Raw genomic sequence first — 22,282 nt, forward strand, 5'->3', positions numbered from 1 at the left:
TTTTTTCGCCGGTTTCCGGCGTTGACTTTTTTTTAGTGTTTTTTACGTTGTTTATTTTTCTTTTTTTTTTTATTTTTTTTACGTCCCCGCTAAACATTGACCGTAATTGTGCTGTCACTGACAGTAAATTAACGTAATTATACTGTCAATGACAATTAATTAACGTAATTGTACTGCAGTTGACAATGCATTTATGTAATTATTCTACCGTTGATTGTAAATTAATGTAATATTATTATTTTTTATTTTTTGTTATTTTTTTATTTTGATTAATTTGTTGACAACTCAACGTAATTATATTACTGTCGTTGACAGTAAAATAACTTTAAACACAATAATATTACTGTCAACAATATTATTTTTTTTTTTTGGTTTTTTGTTTTGTTAGAGTTATTCACGGAGTAACGTAATAATATTACTGTCTATTATTGTAATATTACTATAAACACAATAATATTATTGTGGTTGACGGTAATATTACTATTGTTATAGTAATATTGCTGTCAACCACATCAATATTATTATTTTGTTTGGATTTTTTAGTTTGAGTTATTCACGGAGTAACGTAATAATATTACTGTCTATTATTATAATATTACTGTGGTTGACGGTAATATTACTGTTGTTATATTAATATTACTGTCACTCGCAATAATATTAATTATGTTGGCTTTTTATTATGTTTACATTTGTTGAACGGTCAACATAGTTATATTACTCTATTACACAATAATAATGATTTTTGTTGTGTTAATATTACTGTGCTAGAGATTAATATAGTGATATTACTGTGTTAAACTGTAGTTTAGTTAATTTTACTGTGTTTAACAGTATTATAGTTAATACAACTGTCAATCACTGCAATATTGTTATTTAAACGAAAAAAAATGTTACAGAAAGAAAGAAAAAAAAATCGAAAAAGTCAACACCGGAGACCGGTGAAAAAATCCGGAAGAAAAACAAAAAAAATGAAAAGTCAACGCCGGAGACCGGCGTTGACCGCCGGAATCCGGCGGCAAAATTTTTTTTATGAAGAATAAATAAAAAAAAAGTTTTGGGTCAAAATTGAATAATTGGAGCATATTAAAGTATGAGGGGCTATTTTAGTCTTTTACAAAAATCTGGACCATGTGTGGACTTATTGGTAAATGAGTTTTTTGTCTGATCTCTTTATGAATAAGTACCCATTGATGGGTTGAATTGTAATGACACCTTTTTTTTTATTGCGTAAAACTTGTGTTTCATTTTTTCTTCCATAAATCACTTCCGTTAATATTTAACATCATTAGCTATAGAGAATATTTTATACAAGTTTTTTATAATATATGGGGATTTCATCATGCATGGATTTGCAAAACAAAGGAGATTTATGCAAAATTAATTAATTTATTTAAAATTTCAATTATTTTCTTGAAATTAGTCGAATACATCTATTAACTTAAAATATGAAAAATAAAAGAATAATATTTTCGAGATGGAAGTTGGAGCGAATTCCCAAATTATTTATGTTCTTTTCACATATAATTAATCCAAAATAAATTATAACACATAAAAAATTCTAATAAAAAATTATATATTTTAAAACATCAAAAATTTAAATACATTAATAAATTAAATCATATAAAAATTGATTAAAAAAACATTCACTACACCTCTTTAATTTCTATTATTCATATCGTAAGTGAATAAATGTGTACCACTTAGTTTAAGAAAATAATATGAATTGTAAATGAATAAATTAGTTTTGCATAAAATCCCCCCGTCACCAAATCTTCATGTGTTATTAAAACAATTGCATAATATCGCCTCTATAGTTAACGACATTAAATTTTAATGAAAAAGGAGATTCCCTCTAAAGTAAAATAAAACACAAAAGTATTTTACGCAAGAAAAAAAAACACGCAGATTTTCCTTAACACGTAGGGTTTTATGCTCTTGACCCATACTATAATTTTGGCCCGTGTGATGCACGGGATTGAAGTAATTAATACAAAGTAAAGTTCAATTTAAACGACAAAATTGAAGTTTCAATACATTTTGTGTTTTGTTGTATGTATTGATGATAATCCCCCATCCGTAAGTCATATTTATTAATTTAACTTTATGTCTTTTATGTCATATGGTTGTATATATATATTATCTTAGTTAATATAGAAGTTTGAGGAATCTTCTTCTCTATCACCCATAAGAGGCCCCAACAAATTTACTATAAATCAATGATACGATTAAATCTCAAAAGTTTATCAAGAGCTACCTTACTTTTATTAATAAAATAAGAACTAAGGCCTCGTTCGGTTACCGCTATAAGGTTCTACTGGCTAAATAGTAGGGGCTAATAACATGTCCAGTTGGCAAGATTCACATTTTTTCAAACCCGCTATTAAAATCAAAATCCGCTATTAAATGCTACTATTTCATTAATTTAGTAGCACCCCTCCTCCCTGAGATTAATTTTATAGGGGGTGACTAAAAAGGAAAATACAATTTTATCCTTAAAATCATATATTATTAGTGTAAACTAAATGGTTTTATAGATAATTATATGTAATAACTGATTTTAACAAATTTAATAGAAAATCTAATCTAAGAAACCGAACATACTACTAACTAAATAATTGATTAGTCAGTAGGGAGTTAATCCAATCTAATCCAATATAGGTAACCGTACGAGCCCTAAATGTATTTCTAAACAATTAAATAGTTTTTCCATAAAATTAATATTAAGTAAAATGACAATTTTAGTGGGAAAACATACGTAAATTTGGGGTCAAAAAGTCTGGATACTTAACGTGATTTATTAAACTTTGATTATATTAAATAAAATAAAACAATAAAATAAATGACAATTATCACTATCGAATGAGCGGATAAAATTTCATACGTGGATCTGGGGTAAAAAAATCAGGATATTTAATTTATTTATTAAACTTGATTATATTAAATAAAATGAAATAATAAAAACAATTAAATAAATAAATGACAATTATAACTATTATTTATCAGAAGCAACCTTACTTTTATTAGTAAGATTATTAAAATTGATTATATTAAATAAAATGAATTAATAAAAAAAATAAAAAAAATAAATGACATTAATAACAATGAAATGAGTGGGAAAAAAATTCCTATTGTTTACCGGAAGCAACCTTACTTTTATTAATAAGATACGTGGATTTTGGGTCAAAAAAACCGGATACTTAATGGCTTTATTAAACATGATTATATTAAATGAAATAAAATAATAAAAATAAATAATTAAATAAATGATAATATCGTATAAGCTAAAAGTTTCCTATTGTTTACGAGAAGCAACCTCCCTAGGAAATTTTTCCCACCCATTCAATAGTTATAATTGTCATTTATTTTATTTATTTTATTATTTTATTATATTTAATATAATCAAGTTTAATAAATCCGTTAATTATCCAGACTTTTTGGCCTAAAATCGCACGAGCCAAAAATCTAGTAAAAAGTAATAACTAACTATTAAAAAATAATAAAATTAAAATTAAAATTTTACGGTCATTACAACCTACTCTCCTTCAAGAAATTTCGTCCTCGAAATTTCATTGGTCATTATACCTGAGGGTTTCAGATAAGCATTTGGATAAAGATATCAAGTCATTTCGTATGGCAAAACTTATGGGTTTATGTTTTCGAAATGTTTCATCATTCTCTGATGAGCTGTAAACTTTCATGAAAATTTTTAGGAATTCAGCCCATGACGAGATAGAGTGGGGGTTTGGGACATCAACCACCAGCGAGCTCTTCCTTGCATAGAGTGTTTGAAGAGAATTAATTGGAGCGCCTTTTGGTAAATGTATCGAGAAAATTGACAATGTGAAGATGCGGATCTTTACCAGCCAATCCACTAAACAACGCGTTATTTTGGAGTATCGTCAAAAGTCCTTGCTTGATCTCGAATTTATGAGACTCAATGGGTGGATACTGGTTGCTTGGGCAGATACAAAAAATTAAATAAATAAATGACAATTATAAATATCAAATGAGTGGGAAAAATTTTCTATTGTTTACGAGAAGCAACCTTATTTTTTTAATAAGATACGTGGATTTTGGGTCAAAAAAACCGGATACTGACTGGCTTTATTAATTAAATTAAATGAAATAAAATAAAATAAATAAATAATTAAATAAATGATAATATCATGTGAGCGGTAAAATTTTCATATGGTTTATCTGGACCAACCTTACTTTTATTAAAAGCAACTCCAATAGAGGAACTAAATGAAGTATCAAACTAAAAACTACCATTTTGATACTCCAACATTAAAAAAATCCTCCTCCAGCGGAGGCATTAAAGTGAGAATTATTTTGATATCCAACCACCCCGAGGTGCAAAAATACTACCTAAAAAATGAGGTATAAAAAATATAGCCACTCCATTAAAAAAAATGAATTAATAAAAAAATTTAAATAAATAAATGACGATTATAACTATCAAATGGGCGGGAATAATTTTCTATTGTTTATCAGAAGCAACCTTACTTTTATTAATAAAATACGTGGATTTGTGTCAAAAAAACTGGATTCCTAAATGACTTTATTAAACTTAATTATATTAAATGAAATAAAATAATAAAAATAAATAATTAAATAAATGATAATATCATATGAACGGTAAAAGTTTCATAGGGTTTATCAGAACCAACCTTAGTTTTATTAATAAGATAAGAACCAAATGTATTTCTAAACAATTAAATAGTTTTCTAATAAAATTAATGTTAAGTAAAATGACAATTTTAGTAGGAAAACATACGTAATTTATGGCCAAAAGTCTGGTTATTTAACGGGATTTATTAAACTTGATTTTATTAAATAAAATAAATAACAATTAGAGCGGGTAAAATTTCATAGGGTTTACCACGGGCTACCATACTTTCATTAATAAAATACGTGGTTATGGGGTCAAAAAATCCGGATATTTAATGTATTTATTAAACTTGATTATATTAAATACAATGAAATAATAAAAAAAATTAAATAAATAAATGACAATTATAACTATCAAATGAGCGGAAAAAATGTCCTATTGTTTACCAGAAGCAACCTCCCTATGAAAATTTTCCCTCCCATTTAATAGCTATAATTGTCATTTATTTTATTGTTTTATTATATTTAACTAGCATATTTTCCCCATGCAATGCATGGCCATGGGATAGCATTTTACAAGTGAAAATGATACAAATCTAATAATACAAAAGTATATAAAAACTTAATTGTCATAGTATGAAATTGATCATTAAATAAATGAAGCAAAGAAGAATTAGAGAAAATAGACTGAATAATAGGAGATCAAAATAATAATAATAATTATAAAAATATAGTGTTGTGGATCAGAACTATGCTAGCCGAGATTTGGTGTGAAGTAATTAAAAAAATGACTGAGATATATATATATATATATATATATATATATATATATATATATATATATAAATATATATATATATATATATAATATTATTATTGTTTACAAATATGCCATTAGGATTTCTTAGGTTGCCCTAGCGTTTCTTTGTTTTATATATAAGATATAATCAAGTTTAATAAATCCGTTAATTATCCAGATTTTCTGACCCAAAATCGCACGAGCCAAAAATCTAGTAAAAAGTAATAACTAACTATTAAAATATAATAAAATTAAAATTAAAACTTTACAGTCATTACTACCTACTCTCCTTAAAAAAAATTTGTCCTCGAAATTTTTGCTGGTCATTACATCTGAGGTCTTAGGTCATAGAGCAATTGAAGACCGTGTCAGATAAGCATTTGGATAAAGATATCAAGTCTCGTATGGCGAAACTTTATGGGTTTATGTTTTGGAAATGTTTCATCCTTCTCTGGTGAGCCGTAAACTTTCATGAAAAAATTTAGGAATTCAGCCCAAGACGAGTTAGAGTGGGGGGCTTGGGACCTCAACCACCGACAAGCTCTTCCTTGCAGAAAATGTTTGAAGATAATTACTTGGAGCGCCTTTTGGAAAATGTTGTTTTGACGATGCGAATTACAGGTATCGAGAAAATTGACAATGTGAAGATACGGATCTTTACCAGCCAATCCACTAAACAACCCGTTATTTTGGAGTCTCGTCAAAAGTCCTTGCATGATCTCGAATTTATGAGACTAAATGGGTGGATATTAGATGCTTGGGAAGAAAAAAAAATTAAATGAATAAATGACAATTATAACTATCAAATGAGCGGGAAAAAAATCATATTGTTTACTAGAAGCAACCTTATTTTTATTAATAAGATACGTGGATTTTGGGTCAAAAAAACAGGATACTTAATGCCTTTATTAAACTTGATTATATTAAATGAAATAAAATAATAAAAATAAATTATAATATCATAAGAGCGGTAAAAGTTTCAAAAGATTTATCTGGACCAACCTTACTTTTATTAATAAGATATCATATGAGCGGTAAAAGTTTCATAAGATTTATCTGGATCAACCTTACTCTTATTAATAAGATATTAATACCATTGTAGAAGTATGTTAGTCATTTAAAATCATTTTTAGGAATGATCTTATGAATTCAAGTTCAATAAATTTAACTATTAGGAAATCCAAACAAATATTATTTTTGTAAGAAATAAATTAAACAATTATCAACACGTAAAATATTATTATCTGGGGATTTGGGATTAATATTAGTTGCCTCTATCAATTAAGGGCTCTTTTGGTTTGTTTTATTAGCAAGGATGGCACTAGTTGTACCATCTAATAAATACTTTGGTTGACATTATTTTGTGTCCTTGATAGATGGCCCCACTCCTTTTTGTCATCCATTTCGATGACTGCTAGTCAGCCCAAAGTTGGGCTGATTCTTTGTCAAGGCTATTATCCCTTCTTTTTTGTAGTGTGTAAAGACATGGAAGTCCTTGGCATATTAACTAAATTACCATAAAACATAATATTAGCCCATAAGAGGCCCCAACAAATTTACTATAAATCAATGATACGATTAAATCTCAAAAGTTTATCAAGAGCTACCTTACTTTTATTAATAAAATAAGAACTAAGGCCTCGTTCGGTTACCGCTATAAGGTTCTACTGGCTAAATAGTAGGGGCTAATAACATGTCCAGTTGGCAAGATTCACATTTTTTCAAACCCGCTATTAAAATCAAAATCCGCTATTAAATGCTACTATTTCATTAATTTAGTAGCACCCCTCCTCCCTGAGATTAATTTTATAGGGGGTGACTAAAAAGGAAAATACAATTTTATCCTTAAAATCATATATTATTAGTGTAAACTAAATGGTTTTATAGATAATTATATGTAATAACTGATTTTAACAAATTTAATAGAAAATCTAATCTAAGAAACCGAACATACTACTAACTAAATAATTGATTAGTCAGTAGGGAGTTAATCCAATCTAATCCAATATAGGTAACCGTACGAGCCCTAAATGTATTTCTAAACAATTAAATAGTTTTTCCATAAAATTAATATTAAGTAAAATGACAATTTTAGTGGGAAAACATACGTAAATTTGGGGTCAAAAAGTCTGGATACTTAACGTGATTTATTAAACTTTGATTATATTAAATAAAATAAAACAATAAAATAAATGACAATTATCACTATCGAATGAGCGGATAAAATTTCATACGTGGATCTGGGGTAAAAAAATCAGGATATTTAATTTATTTATTAAACTTGATTATATTAAATAAAATGAAATAATAAAAACAATTAAATAAATAAATGACAATTATAACTATTATTTATCAGAAGCAACCTTACTTTTATTAGTAAGATTATTAAAATTGATTATATTAAATAAAATGAATTAATAAAAAAAATAAAAAAAATAAATGACATTAATAACAATGAAATGAGTGGGAAAAAAATTCCTATTGTTTACCGGAAGCAACCTTACTTTTATTAATAAGATACGTGGATTTTGGGTCAAAAAAACCGGATACTTAATGGCTTTATTAAACATGATTATATTAAATGAAATAAAATAATAAAAATAAATAATTAAATAAATGATAATATCGTATAAGCTAAAAGTTTCCTATTGTTTACGAGAAGCAACCTCCCTAGGAAATTTTTCCCACCCATTCAATAGTTATAATTGTCATTTATTTTATTTATTTTATTATTTTATTATATTTAATATAATCAAGTTTAATAAATCCGTTAATTATCCAGACTTTTTGGCCTAAAATCGCACGAGCCAAAAATCTAGTAAAAAGTAATAACTAACTATTAAAAAATAATAAAATTAAAATTAAAATTTTACGGTCATTACAACCTACTCTCCTTCAAGAAATTTCGTCCTCGAAATTTCATTGGTCATTATACCTGAGGGTTTCAGATAAGCATTTGGATAAAGATATCAAGTCATTTCGTATGGCAAAACTTATGGGTTTATGTTTTCGAAATGTTTCATCATTCTCTGATGAGCTGTAAACTTTCATGAAAATTTTTAGGAATTCAGCCCATGACGAGATAGAGTGGGGGTTTGGGACATCAACCACCAGCGAGCTCTTCCTTGCATAGAGTGTTTGAAGAGAATTAATTGGAGCGCCTTTTGGTAAATGTATCGAGAAAATTGACAATGTGAAGATGCGGATCTTTACCAGCCAATCCACTAAACAACGCGTTATTTTGGAGTATCGTCAAAAGTCCTTGCTTGATCTCGAATTTATGAGACTCAATGGGTGGATACTGGTTGCTTGGGCAGATACAAAAAATTAAATAAATAAATGACAATTATAAATATCAAATGAGTGGGAAAAATTTTCTATTGTTTACGAGAAGCAACCTTATTTTTTTAATAAGATACGTGGATTTTGGGTCAAAAAAACCGGATACTGACTGGCTTTATTAATTAAATTAAATGAAATAAAATAAAATAAATAAATAATTAAATAAATGATAATATCATGTGAGCGGTAAAATTTTCATATGGTTTATCTGGACCAACCTTACTTTTATTAAAAGCAACTCCAATAGAGGAACTAAATGAAGTATCAAACTAAAAACTACCATTTTGATACTCCAACATTAAAAAAATCCTCCTCCAGCGGAGGCATTAAAGTGAGAATTATTTTGATATCCAACCACCCCGAGGTGCAAAAATACTACCTAAAAAATGAGGTATAAAAAATATAGCCACTCCATTAAAAAAAATGAATTAATAAAAAAATTTAAATAAATAAATGACGATTATAACTATCAAATGGGCGGGAATAATTTTCTATTGTTTATCAGAAGCAACCTTACTTTTATTAATAAAATACGTGGATTTGTGTCAAAAAAACTGGATTCCTAAATGACTTTATTAAACTTAATTATATTAAATGAAATAAAATAATAAAAATAAATAATTAAATAAATGATAATATCATATGAACGGTAAAAGTTTCATAGGGTTTATCAGAACCAACCTTAGTTTTATTAATAAGATAAGAACCAAATGTATTTCTAAACAATTAAATAGTTTTCTAATAAAATTAATGTTAAGTAAAATGACAATTTTAGTAGGAAAACATACGTAATTTATGGCCAAAAGTCTGGTTATTTAACGGGATTTATTAAACTTGATTTTATTAAATAAAATAAATAACAATTAGAGCGGGTAAAATTTCATAGGGTTTACCACGGGCTACCATACTTTCATTAATAAAATACGTGGTTATGGGGTCAAAAAATCCGGATATTTAATGTATTTATTAAACTTGATTATATTAAATACAATGAAATAATAAAAAAAATTAAATAAATAAATGACAATTATAACTATCAAATGAGCGGAAAAAATGTCCTATTGTTTACCAGAAGCAACCTCCCTATGAAAATTTTCCCTCCCATTTAATAGCTATAATTGTCATTTATTTTATTGTTTTATTATATTTAACTAGCATATTTTCCCCATGCAATGCATGGCCATGGGATAGCATTTTACAAGTGAAAATGATACAAATCTAATAATACAAAAGTATATAAAAACTTAATTGTCATAATATGAAATTGATCATTAAATAAATGAAGCAAAGAAGAATTAGAGAAAATAGACTGAATAATAGGAGATCAAAATAATAATAACAATTATAAAAATATAGTGTTGTGGATCAGAACTATGCTAGCCGAGATTTGGTGTGAAGTAATTAAAAAAATGACTGAGATATATATATATATATATATATATATATATATATATATATATATATATATATATATATATATATATATATATATATATATATATATATAATATATATATATATATATAATATTATTATTGTTTACAAATATGCCATTAGGATTTCTTAGGTTGCCCTAGCGTTTCTTTGTTTTATATATAAGATATAATCAAGTTTAATAAATCCGTTAATTATCCAGATTTTCTGACCCAAAATCGCACGAGCCAAAAATCTAGTAAAAAGTAATAACTAACTATTAAAATATAATAAAATTAAAATTAAAACTTTACAGTCATTACTACCTACTCTCCTTAAAAAAAATTTGTCCTCGAAATTTTTGCTGGTCATTACATCTGAGGTCTTAGGTCATAGAGCAATTGAAGACCGTGTCAGATAAGCATTTGGATAAAGATATCAAGTCTCGTATGGCGAAACTTTATGGGTTTATGTTTTGGAAATGTTTCATCCTTCTCTGGTGAGCCGTAAACTTTCATGAAAAAATTTAGGAATTCAGCCCAAGACGAGTTAGAGTGGGGGGCTTGGGACCTCAACCACCGACAAGCTCTTCCTTGCAGAAAATGTTTGAAGATAATTACTTGGAGCGCCTTTTGGAAAATGTTGTTTTGACGATGCGAATTACAGGTATCGAGAAAATTGACAATGTGAAGATACGGATCTTTACCAGCCAATCCACTAAACAACCCGTTATTTTGGAGTCTCGTCAAAAGTCCTTGCATGATCTCGAATTTATGAGACTAAATGGGTGGATATTAGATGCTTGGGAAGAAAAAAAAATTAAATGAATAAATGACAATTATAACTATCAAATGAGCGGGAAAAAAATCATATTGTTTACTAGAAGCAACCTTATTTTTATTAATAAGATACGTGGATTTTGGGTCAAAAAAACAGGATACTTAATGCCTTTATTAAACTTGATTATATTAAATGAAATAAAATAATAAAAATAAATTATAATATCATAAGAGCGGTAAAAGTTTCAAAAGATTTATCTGGACCAACCTTACTTTTATTAATAAGATATCATATGAGCGGTAAAAGTTTCATAAGATTTATCTGGATCAACCTTACTCTTATTAATAAGATATTAATACCATTGTAGAAGTATGTTAGTCATTTAAAATCATTTTTAGGAATGATCTTATGAATTCAAGTTCAATAAATTTAACTATTAGGAAATCCAAACAAATATTATTTTTGTAAGAAATAAATTAAACAATTATCAACACGTAAAATATTATTATCTGGGGATTTGGGATTAATATTAGTTGCCTCTATCAATTAAGGGCTCTTTTGGTTTGTTTTATTAGCAAGGATGGCACTAGTTGTACCATCTAATAAATACTTTGGTTGACATTATTTTGTGTCCTTGATAGATGGCCCCACTCCTTTTTGTCATCCATTTCGATGACTGCTAGTCAGCCCAAAGTTGGGCTGATTCTTTGTCAAGGCTATTATCCCTTCTTTTTTGTAGTGTGTAAAGACATGGAAGTCCTTGGCATATTATTTGATAAAATAATATTGTCTTTAATGTGGAGACAAGAATCAATTCCTTACTTGGATACATTTCCATTTTTAAGAAAATAAATCGAGTTATTACCTAAACGTACTATGTCAATATATTCTAATATAACAAATAGATTTAAGTTTTATTTTATTCAATAATCATACAAAAGCAACATTTATTTTGAATCATAATCATATAACATAAATATAACATACGCTATTTCAGATATCAGGTTAATTATTTAATAAGAACAATTAGGTCGCTTGCTCTTTAAAAGTAGCACACTTGTTCGATATATTTTTTTAATATTGTAACCCACATGTCAAAAGAGAGTGTATTGACAGAGTTTTTTTCATATTTTTTTCTCTTTTTAAAATTCGAGATACATCTTTCAAAATGGTGGGTCTTTCTTTTTGCGGCAATTAAGCATCAGTCCAGCTATGCGTTAAAATTTGTACTTTTTATAACTATTGATGTGTTTTTTTTTTTCATTTTGTATGGTAATGTTGAGCTACAGGTATTCCGGCATAATTTAAAAATTATTATTTTATTTTTTAAAAAATAATTTAAGTAAAATCAATCATAAACCAAAAATAATTGAAGTAAAATCAATCATAAACCGTATATGTTTAAAAAATAGTTTTAGTCAAATACACAAAATCACGAATAAAAATGGATGCTAGTTCCACATATTTGATTCATTCTAATTCTATGCACTCTACCTACTTATTTGTACACTTTTTGTTTCATGATGACTCGATAAATCTGTGGAATTAGACATGTTGGTTTCATAGGGAATATGTGTCATATGACGAGGCACATGTGTTGAAGATAGCATAGGTAGTGCAAATCTTAACTCATGATCTAAAAATGGACCCCTAGAATAGAAATCCATACTAGAATGATAATATGGTGTAAATGGGAAGATTCACTGATAATCAGAATTGTAGTAAGAAGGTTGACATCATCAGAAGAAAATATATGCTCGGCTTTATATGTTTATGATAAACGAGTTGTATGAAATTGTACGTCGGCCTCCTAACGTTTGTGCCTGATTGTCCTACATCCCTGAATATATTTGAGTGTTTGAGGACATCTCTGGCCTTTAAGAAATGTCCAACATCGGTACGCGTTGAAGTCTATATCGCAACATATCAACAAACCAATCCAACCCCGATAAATATAAGCAATACCTACAACCGGGTGTGATTTAATTGAGATGACCATGGATTCAAGTCGTGCAACTTGGAATAAAAAAGATATTATAAGCTCGGCTTGTATATTCGATACAACAAATATTAAAAAGTATAATAAGTTTGTTTGTGTACAAACCATTGTGTCCATACAAATATGACCATGAACCAGAAAACACACTTGGTCAACTGCACCAACCAACCAATACCTCCCAAGAATCAAAAAAGTGCGTAGCCTAACACACCTGTCCAGAAGATGTGTTTACGTAAAATGAAGTAAAATTAACTAGTGTAATATCGATTAATGAATTTTCGATAACTGAAATAAAAATATATCATTATGATTTAATTTTCAATAATATAAAATTTGGCGTTGGATTGTAAGTTTCTTCGAGAGCAAGTATGATATAACTTATTTTCATTTATAAAGAAATTTATTAGCAGGAAGCCGTCTTAGCTCAGCTAGTAAAGCGCATGGCTTTTAACCATGTAGCAGGAAGCCGTCTTAGCTCAGCTAGTAGAGCGCATGACTTTTAACCATGTGGTAGTGGGTTCGATTCCCACAGATGGCGAATATTAATTTTATATATTATAAAAATATTGTTCTCTTATTCAATTTGATAAATTAATATTGTCTTTTCATTAATTCCTTAATTTGACACATATCCATTTTTAAGAAAATATAAGTTATTACCAAAATTTACTATCTCAACATATTTTGATAACAAATTGATTATGTTTTATCTTATTCACTAATCATATAAAAAGCAACATTTATTTTAAATCACAATCACATAATATAATTATAACATAGGCTATTTGAGATGTTAAATCAATTATTTAATAAGCACAATCTGCTCGCTTGTTCTTTTAAAAATAGCACACTTGTTCGATGTATTTTTTTAATTTTGTAACCCACTTGCCAAAAAAGAGTGTCTTGACTGAGTTTTTTCATGTTTTATTTTTTGTTTTCTAATTCAAGATACATCTTAAAAAATGGAGGGTCTTTCTTTTTGCGGGACTTGAGCATCAGTGCATGCATGTGTTAAAATTTGTATTTCTTTTTAACTATTGATGTGTTTTTTTTTTGGTTTGGTAATGTTAAGTTAAAGGTATTCCGACATGATTAAACAATTATTATTTTATGTTTTAAAATAATAATTTAACTAGAATAGAACGTATATGTTCAAAAAATAGTTTTAGTCAAATACACAAAATCACGAATAAAAAAAATGTCGGTCCCACATATTTGATTCATTTTAATTCTATGCACTCTACCTACTTGTTGGTACACATTTGCTTCAAGATGACTCGATAAATATGTGGAATGAGACATGTTGGTATCATAGGGAATATGTTTCATATGACGAGGCACATGTGTTAAAGATAGCATAGGTAGTGCAAATCTTAACTTAGGATCTAAAAGTGGACTACTAGAATAGATGTCCTTACTAGGATGATAATATGGTGTAAATGTGAAGATCCACTGATAATCAGAATTGTTTTAAGAAAGTTGACATCATCGGAAGAAAATATATGATCGGCTTTCTAAGATTTTCGGTTATCTAGCTCGTTTTATCTTTGGAATTTATTGCAATGCTTTGACCAATCCGGCAACTTTGTGGTGGTGTTGTCTGAAAACCCCACGAGAGATAACTCGTCCTTTGGGGGTACCTGGGGATTCAAAGGGAGTCAGTTAGCATTTATGCTTCGGGAGAACACGGTTGATAGAAGATAAGTTATAAATAAATGTCTCTTGTATGGAATAGTAAGAGAAAAATAATAGTGGTCCATTATGATTCCTAGAGTTAAGAAAACATTGATTTGTATCAATGTTGGATTCTTAAAGGAAGATCATGTTTTGGACAACATAGCCTAATGACGATTTTTTAAGGAAGTTTGACCGTCTTAATCTTCTAGTATACCCTAAATACGTTTAGAGTTTCACTTGTATTCTAGTATAGAAATTCCAGTGCCACATTCCATTGGGAGGAAATTAAGTTACTAGTGTTACATTTAGGGTGATTTATCCTAGGGGATGATTCATAATGAAACCGTAAGATTGTAGGTTTATAGAATGTTAGTGATAACAATATTCTTGATGAACATATAATTCCTTCAACTATGAATGAACGCCCATTTCTATAGATGCAAAAAATTGGCTTAGTGCTATAAGAATTCAAAGTGGAAATGATTAGATAGAGAAAAGTGAAAACCTTTTAAAAGGTTAGGCTTAAAGTAAGAAGGTTCTATCCGAAAGAAATGGATTGACTACGAGGAAACTTTCTAGCTAGTAGCCACATTTTAGTCTATTCAAGTTACTAAAATCTATCAGTACCATGTTTTAAATTTGGTAGATGGATGTCAAGATTTCGTATCTCTTGACGAGTGCATTTCACGATGCAAATTAAATGGATTTTAGCTTATAGCCATATGCATTGTAATGCAAACTAATAAATTCATTTATGAATTTAGCAAAGTGCGCATATCATGTGATATTTAGATTGATCATAGAATCAATGTATTGATTTTGATTAGGAATCTAGACATATCACATTTTGTAACGAAAGCGTGGTTAAAGTCTTAAAAGACTTATTAGATAATAATTTTCTTTTAGAAAATGATTTTGAAATTATTTAGGTAAGAGTATTATTTCTCGAGTCAAATCAATATAGATAACTTGAGTGAAGCTAGTTATGTCGTATGGATCATTTTGTACGATCTATGAAATAGGACATTAAGTTGTCACGGACAAGATATATTGATTTAAATACTTGCCAAATTTAGCATGTACAAATTCTAAAGAAAGAATCGTTTCATTCATGAACGGAGTCACTCTATCGAGAAATCAGTGTTTTTGAACACGTGATGCGATAGAGATGTTGAAGGCAGTTCTTATTGTAAAGGAAGCCTTGCATATGCTATAGTAAATAATTAAATTCAAATCTTGCTTTGCATCTTGCATAGTTAGCAAATGTAAATTTATTTTTAGGCTAGTATGTTAGACTGCGGTAAAGTATATTCTTAAGTATTCAAGGATACAAGATTATATCCTAGTTTACTAGACGGATAGTCTTGATACTACTCAATAATTAATGGTCGAGTATAGCAATTTTTCTTTAGCATGTTATCACGTTGGGAGATTTATTTTCCTAAGAAAGTGAAACAGTATAATGGGAGGTTTATGCAATCCTGGGATTGCATATTCTGCTAGATATACGATGTATGCTTTTACATCGGATGATAGCCGCATAGATTTGTTCTATGGATGGGTTATAGATGTTAAGTTGCGAGTCTTTGAGTCTAAGTGGGAGATTGTTATGATAGTAGATTAAAATTCTTGCTTTTAGCTACATAATTTTATTATTGAATTAATAAAATAATATAATATCATTTTATGAGAAGTTGCACTCGGGTATTCAATGCATTTAATTGATTGTTTGTCAATTAATTAAAAGCATAAGTCCAATATTCTAAAAGTATTCGAATGGTGTGCTACAGCGCACAGAAAGATCATTTCGAAAGTTCGTTTAGAATATAAAGATAATTTTTCACAATCTAGATGGAAATGGACTAACCATTGGTAAAAGATTCAAGCACAATATTTAAGTGATTGGTCTTGATCACAGTAAACGGAGATTAACTTTTGTAGTTATTGTTTTGACTTATTGTGCTAGCACACCTGGCATGTGTTGAACCGGACAAAGTGAAATAATTGTTTCATCACTGTTCATAAATGAAACTGTATTATTTCTAGTTGACAATAAATTACTTACTCTCTTAATCCCTAGATTATTAACGTACACATTTAATTGATGATCTCTACTTTGATGTCACAATGGGAGAATGGCCCCCGGTGCGTTAGGTAGAGACATTAAGAATTAACGGGTGGAAATTAATTATCGAAATAAATCCACATCTCTCAAATATGAGATTAATAATAACCCTTGAGTAGCTTATAAGATTTGTTTATGCCAAGTCCTGGCCAGGTGGATTTCGTATCCGGCATAATCAAATAAGTTAAGCGAGTGAGACTCATGAAAAGAAACCATTTAATTTATTTAGCAGTGAATAAATTATATGGTGGTTATAACATATCTTAATGTGGGGAAAATTTAAGTAATGATCGACCGGAGCTCGAATGCAATATTTGAGAATATAAACGTGAGTACAATAAATTTGGTAGTGGAAAATAAATAATTATTTAATGATTAATTAAATGAATTCTTTTAAGAGTTTGGATTTAATTAATTATTAGTTGTCCGATTTATATTTTCTCCTTTAGTCCCTATTGTAGCCCAATGTCTTTTCTAATTAATCGAGAAAATAAAGTTCAACCAATATTATATATTAGAATTAATATAGCCGGAAATTAAGTCCCCATTGGACAACAATTTTCGACTATATAGAGTTATAGAAGGAGTGAGATTTGTTTCCATGTAATCCTCTCTATGTGTGTCTCTAATTCTTTGTCTATATATAATAGAGATTGGATTGATGAGAGAGAATAATAATACACGTCTATTTCACATTGGAGAGAAAATATTTTTCTCTTCTTCTTTTCTCTCTAAGTTTCTCGATTATAGGTTTAGATTTCTTCAAGTACAAGTCCACCCTTGTAGAAGAATTATTCCTACAAAGAAATTCACCATAAATCAACCATTAATCGGATAGGCTTGAAATTTATACAGTAGCTTCCTAACCCATAGTAATATAATCCATCTGAAGGGTTTCTCAATTAGATCAACCACCTCAGAGATATCGGTGAAGGAAGAGGGCTGTAAATTTTTGGACATCAGTTTTTCGAGAATTGAAGGCTTGGTATGGATCCTCGTTCATGCACCGAAGATAGAAACGAATCTGCTTGCGAAAATTGTAAGTTCCTAGATTAGATTTATTCCTCTTTAAATGAATCTAATCAAAGAATGTTAATAAAATTAAAGCGACTAATCTAGAACCTCTTGCGAATTTTCATTGGTTCCTGGGCTTCACATCCCAACATGTTCTACAAAACGCGATACTGTACATTGACGATTTTTCATACGTAGGCTTTACGCATATCACATCATCAGAAGAAAGTATATGCTCGGCTTTATATGTTTATGATAAACGAGTTGTATTGTCCTCAAATATGGGATGAAATTGTACTTCGGCCTCCTAAACGTTTGTGCATGATTGTCTTACATCTCTGAATATATTTGAGTGTTTGAGGACATCTCTGGGCTTTAAGAAATGTCCAACATCGATACGCTTTGAAGTCTATATCGCAACATATTAACAACCCAATCAAGCCCCAATAAATATAAGCAATACCTACAGCCGAGTGTGATTTAATATACATGACCATGAATTCATGTCGTGCAACTTGAAATAAAAAAATATTTTAAGCTTGGCTTGTATATTCGATACAACAAATATTAAAAAATATAATAAGTTTGTTTGTGTACAAACCATTGTGTCCATACCAATATGACCTCGAACAAGGGAACACACTTGCGTAGCCTAACACACCTGCTAAGAAGATGTGTTTACGCAAAACAAACTAAAATTAACTAGTGTGGGTAGTGGGCCATCAAGTATCGATTAATGAATTTTCAATAGTGCGCTGAGATCTATGATCCTATGTAGTAACTGAAATAAAAATATATCATTATGATTTTTTTTTATTAATATAAAATTTGGCATCGGATTGTAAGTTTCTTCGAGAGTAAGTATGATATAAGTTATTTTCAATGATAAAGAAATTATTAGTAGGAAGCCGTCTTAGCTCAGCTGGAGTGCATGGCTTTTAACCATGTGGTCATGGGTTCGATTCCCACAGACGGCGATTATAAATTTTACATATTATGAAAATAATGTTCGCTCATTCAATTTGATAAAATATTATTGTCTTTACATTAATTCATAATTGCATACTTATTCATTTTTAAGAAAATAAAATCAACTTATTACCAAAATGTACTATGTCAACATATTCTAATAACAAATCGATTAAAGTTTTATCTTATTCACTAATATTATAAAAAGAAACATTTATTTTAAATCATAATCACATAATATAATTATAACATAGGCTATTTGAGATATCAAATTAATTATTTAATAAGAACAATCTGTTCGCTTGTTCTTTTAAAAATATCACACTTGTTCGATGTATTTTTGTAATATTGTAATCCACTTGTCAAAAAGAGTGTCTTAACTGAGTTTTTTCATATTTTATTTTTATTTTTGTAAGTCAAGATACATATATAAATATGGTGGGTCTTTCTTTTTGTGGGACTTGAGCATCAATGCATGCATGCGTTAAAATTGTTATTTCTTTATAACTATTGATGTGTTTTTTTTTTTTCATTTTGTATGGTAATGTTGAGCTAAAGGTATTGAGACATAATTACACAATTATTATTTTATGTTTAAAAAAATAATTTAACTAGAATCAATAATAGAATGTATATGTTTAAAAAAAAGTTTTAGTCAAAAACATAAAATCACGAATAAAAAAAATGTCGGTTCTACATATTTGATTCATTTTAATTCTATGCACTCTACCTAATTGTTTGTACACATTTGCTTCATGATGACTCGATAAATATGTGGAATGAGACATGTTGGTATCATAGGGAATATGTGTCATATGACGAGGCACATGTGTTGAAGATAGCATAGACAGTGGAAATCTTAACTTAGAATCTAAAAGTGGACCACTAGAATAGATATCCATACCATGATGATAATATAGTGTAAATAAGAAGATCCACTGATAATCGGAATTGTTGTAAGAAGGTTGACATCATCATAATGCCGTCGTGATTCTCTACGTTAGTGGCCTAGATTTAGTTTGTTGTTTTTGTTCTTTTTTTGTTGTAGTTTTGTTTTGATTTACTCGGGACGAGTAAAAATCTAAGTTTGAGGGTGTGATAAGTGTTTGTTTTGCACAATTTTTACTTATCGAATCTTCGAGTTTTGTTCTTCGTTCGTCCGAGTTTTGGCTTTATTTGTACATATTATTGCGTTTCTTGTTTTATTTCTATTTTTAGGTTTTGTTAGCTATTTTTGCCATGTCGAAGCCATTTGAAAGTGAAACTGATTTTTCAAGCCAAATTAGGTGGCCAAGAAGACCCTGATCGCGATACAGGGTTTGCGTATCGCGATCTGGGGTTGTCACAAAAGGCTTCCAGATCCAGACCCAGATCGCGATCCAGCAACTCCATATTGCGATTTGGGAGTTTTCACAGTAGGCTTCGCTCAAGATCCAGATCGCGATCCACCAATCCGTATCGCGATCTGGAGGGTCTCACAATGCAGTTTTTTTCAGACCCAGATCGCAATACACCACTCCGGTTTGCGATCAGACAAGGCGGTGGGCAGTTCCCCGAGGCCGCCAGATCGTGATCCAGCAACTCCGTATCGCGATCTCGGCACGATTTTCGAGGGCAGATATTTGTTAATGCAAAGTTTCTTGAGGAAGCTTTGCATTAACTATAAATAGGAAGGCCTTTTCATTCTTCGTTGCTTCTTCGACCATTCAGGGTTTTCGACAGTTCTTTGGGGGAATCTTTGACGGAGGTTTCGACGTGGGTTTTTCTTACGCAATTTCTTTACGTTTTGTACTTCATTTAAAATGTACATTCTTATGACACTATGTTTATTATGAACTAAGAACATTTTCTTCTAGAGTAATGAAACCTTGTATATATTGATTTCAATCTCCATTTATGTTATCTATTTGTCGTGTTTTGATTTCGTTTATGTTTTCCTGTATTAAATGCAACTGATTGATTGATCATCTCTTGGATTGATATTAATTAGGAATGAACTCGAGAGAGGATTTCTTGTTTAAAGTTAGGAAAACATAGCTCGGGTTATGGAAACGGAGACGTGATGCACCTCGGGTAGCCCTTAAGGACTTGACCTAAATGCTCTCTTAATATCAGGTTTTGAACGAAGATGTCGGACCTGTGGTAGACTCTAACTACACTGGAGACGGGGGTTAGAGTATTTTAGCGTCTGGTTTAACGAATAGGAATTTGACCTTAGATAGCGGATTTGTAGATCGTTGTTGATTATACATTGGTGGATTTTTCCCTAAAAGTCCCTTTCCCGTTAAGAGTTTTTGCTATTCTATTTAAGTATATTCTTTATATTTGCATGTTCACAACCTTGTTTGTTGTTAATCTAGGGTTTATCACCATTTCAACCATTTACGATCGGCTAGATAATATATGGATAATATAATTACATTACTCAGCATGTGAATCTATAGGTCCTTGTGGATCGATATCTAGAACCACTGTTCTACAAAATGCGATACTGCACACTTGCGGTAATTTATACGTGAGGAAAACACGTATCATCGATCCTTGCAATTAAGACTCACATTTCTCCAACGGTTGATGTAGTCGATAACAGGTTCCTTCTTCCATTGGCGGGAATTGGTGAGCTCAATAATGTTGATTGTTCTTCGAGTGTTGTAAAAAAGGTTGAGGAATTCTTCATCTAAGTGCTTCCAACTATCAATGGAGTTTGCCCCCAAATCAATGTACCAATCAAACACATTGTCTTTGAGCGATCAGACGAATTGCTTGACGAGGTAATCTCCGTACATCCGGCATCATTGCAAGTCTCAACGCAATGTACCACATGTTGTTTGGGTTTGCATTTACCATCAAATTGTTGAACCTTTAGAGGTATATAGCCCATTGGCATGTTTAGATCATCAATCCTTTGCGTGTATTGCTTGACATAGGTTGATGGCGACTTCGAGCTTCCTTCCAACTTGTCTTTGATAGTTCCACTGATCAGTGTGATCACTTGATCTACATGAATCATCCCTTCAGGAGAAACTTGAAGTTGTTGAGCTGGCCGAGCCTTCTCGTTTTGAACTGGCTGTTGCTTTGTGGATGTCTCGACTTCGTTTGAGCCTCTATCTGATTCTCCACAGCTTGACTAGCATCAGCTTTGTGCATCTTGTTGATCAACTTGGCAATTTGAGAATCTCGATGTTGAACATGCTTTGCGAGTCCCTCAATGGCCTTTGTTAAAGTTGCAATTTGCTATTCCATGGTTGTAGCGTTTGTTGTCATGACAGATGCCACCTCTGAGTAGCTTGATGTTAATCGAGGCGTGGGTTGTGAAGTCTCTCGTTTTGAACCTTCCACGTCTGCACTTGTGTTGACAAGAGGTGGTAAGCTTTTCTCAATGGTTTAGAGCATCGAGCTAGTCTCGGAGGATGCTTGCAGCTTCTTAGCCATACTCCTTATAACTACGCCCACACTTGATGAATCCGAAGTAGCAGTCTCCATTGCGAACGTTGAGTAGTAACTACAACACTTTGAGGATCTTCGAGAGACAGAAGAGATGAGAGGTAGAGAT

The 22,282-nt window shown here is 30.0% G+C and overlaps 2 non-coding genes across 2 annotated transcripts; both read left to right on the forward strand.

Moving 5' to 3' along the window:
• Window positions 1-13,409: 13,409 nt before the first annotated feature.
• On the forward strand, window positions 13,410-13,482 carry TRNAK-UUU (transfer RNA lysine (anticodon UUU)). Its single transcript has one exon. It is a non-coding gene; the product is annotated as a tRNA-Lys (tRNA).
• A 5,185-nt stretch (window positions 13,483-18,667) lies between these two features.
• TRNAK-UUU (transfer RNA lysine (anticodon UUU)) lies at window positions 18,668-18,737 on the forward strand. The gene has a single exon. It is a non-coding gene; the product is annotated as a tRNA-Lys (tRNA).
• Window positions 18,738-22,282: the final 3,545 nt, after the last annotated feature.

Source organism: Erythranthe guttata, chromosome 6 (genome assembly GCF_056151865.1).
Source record: "Erythranthe guttata isolate IM_541 chromosome 6, IM_541, whole genome shotgun sequence".
Lineage (NCBI taxonomy): Eukaryota > Viridiplantae > Streptophyta > Magnoliopsida > Lamiales > Phrymaceae > Erythranthe > Erythranthe guttata.